The sequence below is a fragment of the Planococcus citri genome, chromosome 3 (genome assembly GCF_950023065.1).
Source record: "Planococcus citri chromosome 3, ihPlaCitr1.1, whole genome shotgun sequence".
Taxonomy (NCBI): Eukaryota; Metazoa; Arthropoda; class Insecta; order Hemiptera; family Pseudococcidae; genus Planococcus; species Planococcus citri.
This window is the reverse complement of record NC_088679.1, coordinates 68,569,692-68,573,594: the sequence shown is the minus strand read 5'-3', so window position 1 is coordinate 68,573,594 and position 3,903 is coordinate 68,569,692. Positions and strand designations below refer to the sequence as shown.

The 3,903-nt window shown below is 30.8% G+C and overlaps 1 long non-coding RNA gene across 1 annotated transcript; it reads left to right on the top strand.

Annotated features, from left to right (window-relative positions):
- The first annotated feature begins 759 nt into the window (after window positions 1–759).
- On the top strand, window positions 760–3,166 carry LOC135838496 (uncharacterized). Its single transcript, XR_010557420.1, has 2 exons — window positions 760–912; window positions 2,275–3,166. It is a non-coding gene; the product is annotated as an uncharacterized LOC135838496 (long non-coding RNA).
- The last annotated feature ends 737 nt before the right edge of the window (window positions 3,167–3,903 follow it).

The following is a 3,903-nucleotide window of genomic DNA, read 5'->3' as shown; positions in this document are numbered from 1 at the left end:
GTGACATAATTTTCAAATCAAAAAAATTTTTGGTCAAAAATTACGATTTCCCTTTTTGGAAATTCATTACATATTTTCCATGTATCAGCGGAAAAATGTAACTCAAGGATGAAAACAGATGTGTTCTCATTTTCCAAAATGAACAATTGAGAAAGAGACATAAATTTCACACAAAATATTAGGACAATGGGTCAGAAAAATATAGGTAATGATGAAAATTTGTTCTGTCTTATTAAATGCCATTTCTCTCGCACTATAAAAATTGAAAATACCTATACGAATTGTCGCTTAGGAGAAGTTTACAAATTGTAATCCCAAAACAAAATTTTAGCACACAATAGAAAACTTTTGATAAGAATCTCGTCCGCGAAAGTTCGATCTTAACATGAGGTGAAAATTTATCAGGTTGAATAAAATTTTGTTTTGAAATTTACGTGAAACAGAAGACAGCTCACAGCTCAATGAAAACTTCAGTTCAATTTTATGATGTAATTTTGGATGTGGCTTTCAAAAATTTTTGACGAAATACATTATTATTATCAACTTTATCAGTTCCTTTTCTTTATTAGATCATCTTGTTTTTCCGACAGTATTAGGTACTTACTTCTTATTTATTGGATTAGGTAGAATTTCTTACTTTTAATTTGAAATTTTATCGCAATCGGATGATTAATCATTCGATTGCGATAAAATCTCAAATTAAAAGTAAGAAATTGATCACGTACGCAAATTAGGAACATTTCAAAATGATTACGCATGAACATTTACATTATTAAACGAGTATGCATAAAATACCAAGCATCAGTCAGATTTTACCGTTCAACTGTAGACAATTTCTATTTTCTTTTCTTTTTTTTTTTTTTTTTTGTTTCGCTTTTTGATGCACTTCTTTAGCACAAAATACTGCTATTGGTAAGTACAACAGTTTTATACTCTATATTATTGGAATAATTATTTTCTCAAAATGAGCAATATTGTACATTTACTCATTGGAGGTTCTCTAGGTTTCCATGTTGGGGAAACACATCGCTTAAAGAGTGTAACAAGGTTCCCTACTTAATTGGCCAAATCACAAAAAAATTGAGCTTTCAAAGAAAAATGATTTTGAAAAATTAAAGTTTTAAAAAAGCTCAAATCCTTTGTTTTCAAAATAATTCAACAACAAAGTAAACGACATCAATCAAAAGCACTTTTTAAAAACATTTTTTTTTTAAATCATCAAGAAAAAATTTTTAGTAAAAATAGTAAAAAAAGTCATCTGAAATTCCTCAAGTTGAGGAGCAAAGATAAAACCTTGGCGAAAAAATACCTTTGTTTAAAAAATGAAGAAAACAAAAAACTAGGCTGCAAAGAGAAAATTTTATTATCAAGTTTGTCGGAAATCGAACCGAAATATGATACAAAATTTGGCCAAATTGATAGCTTTGTAGAAGAAAAAACGAACAATAAAAGTTTTAAAAATGAAAATTGATTCTTTCTACGTTTTTATTTCAAGTTATTTTGGTTAAAAATGATAGGTATATGTAATTTGAAATAAAATTCATCAAAATTTTCGTTAAATTAGTAAGAAAAAAATAAAGTACCTAGCTACTTACCTACCAATAAAATTCCTAAATAAAATTTAAAAAATTAATTTTTTTGACGTTTTAAATTCGTTTTGGGGTCCTTACAGATCGAATGAAATAATCGTTCAAAATTGTTTGGATACTTTCTCTATCTTTTTCGTCAAAAAAAAAATCAATGAATGAATCCATAATTATTATTAATTTGATAATTAATCGTTAAAAAATAATTCGACACGTGGAAATATTGATAAATGAGCCCTCATCACTACATTTTTACCACAGATTACCGTCAAGAGCACAGAATCGGATAGTGTCGACTTGTGGTATCTTTTTTTTCAAATTTGAAGGTGCTTTTCTACCTTCGAGATACTGTGGCTACCAGATTTCGTTAAAAGAAACGTTTTTTCGACCTGAATTCACATTTTTAGGTTTGATTCAAAACCTTGTTTTCCGATTTGTGGTACTTTTTCGCTTGAGAGGTCACGTCCGTCTGATGATTTTTCCTGAATATGTTGGTTATTTTTGTGGTAAGTCGGCCGACAGAACGAAGTGACTCCCAATTGTGACTGATAAACATATTCCTTGAGGGTTTTGATAGATTTGTTTGATTTTTTTTCGCTATAGTAATTATGTGTACCAAATATCTGGAGTAAGATCATTGCTGGCAATTTTATAAATAATCGAAGTTCTTTTGAATATTCATTTCTAGGCACATATAAGACCATGTTCAGGAGACGATTCCGTATATGAAAGCGAATTCCAAGCTGCTTTGTGAGTGGGGATTTCACGAACAAAAATCCTTAAACAAACTAGAAAATTTACAAATGAACTCGTAACTCGTCGATCGATCGATCTGCAATCAAAACTTTGCTAATGCGAAGTGTACTCTCAAAGGTCACATGCGGTTAATTCATATTCAATTATTTCTGAAACCTGCATAATTTGGAGATCGAAGGAGCACGTGTATCAGAATTTCTAAAAACCCCTCATACCTCCAGAACTGCAGGCGCAAATCGCAAAATAATTTTCAAGACAACATTGGCTTCAGTGAATTGGCGAAAGAAGAAAGAGGAATGAGTATTCCAAGTCAACGTGGGAGAAGTTATTCTTAAACTGAGAAAACATAATAATAATGTCGTTGAAAACCCACTTTCATATCTCAAAAATATAACCGAAAGTACTTTCATCACAAGCATGATGAACCTACAAAAAGTACGCAATACTCAAGCCCATAAACACCTGTACGGAGAAGAAAGAGAACACGCTTCGGAAAAGAATCACTTTTCCGAAGTGTGCTCTCTTTCATCTCCATATAGTTGTTTATGGGCTTGAGTATTGCGTACTTTTTGGAGATTCATCATGGTGGTGATAAAAGTACTTTTGGAGTGTTCCCAAATTAACATTAAAATGTCAAACACCTGATAATTTTTATTCATTATAAGTTCGCTTTCACAGTGTGTTAATCAAAAAAGTAATCAACCAATCTGCATGAAATTTTCAGGTAAATACTATATTGGAAAATTTTGTACAACATACATTTTTGTATTAAAAGGAGACAACTCTACAATTTTTCAAATTTGAATACGAATCGTCTCAATTTATTCAATTTTTCATTTTATAATACCTACCACATTCCCGAATACTTTGTTTCCCGAAATTGAAAAAATTTTTTATTACTTTTTAAACATTTTTTGGTAACAAAATTTTAAAAACACGAATTTATACTGCTCAGTAGAACCACGAAAGTCCCAAAACAGGTCAGGTATATAGCGACAGAAGTGAAAAAACAATTGATTTTTTAAAAAATGCTCCTTCTTTGAAGGCCCATTTCGTTGCTCCGGAGCACCTTCGGAGCTAAAACGTTTTCTGAGCGTCTTTGCTGAATTTAGTCAAAATCTGCTGACTTTTTTGGCGATCCACTCTAAAATGTAGGTAATTACGAGGGGCTAGAAATACCTCCACATGAATTAGTATCTTCTAGTAGGTGTTTGAGTACATATTACTCACAAGTTTGAGAACCCCTGTTTTCCAAAAAACGCAATCGATGCATAAATGCGCAAACGATTTTTGAAAAGCGCAAACATTAATGTTAATAACCCATTAATGACTCAAACATTTTCCAATTTTTATAAAATTGTACGAAATCGGTGGATTTTGGTTTTATATGTAGGTGACGCAAGTCCTTAAATCCACAAGATAGGCAACCAGTCATGAACAATGACCTTTTTTTCGAAAGAAGTAAGTATAGGTTGGAACATTTCAATTTTTACCATTGGTCCATTTTCAACGTAAATCCAATTTTTTTTTTTTTTTTAGATGTTCATTTCAATTTCAATTA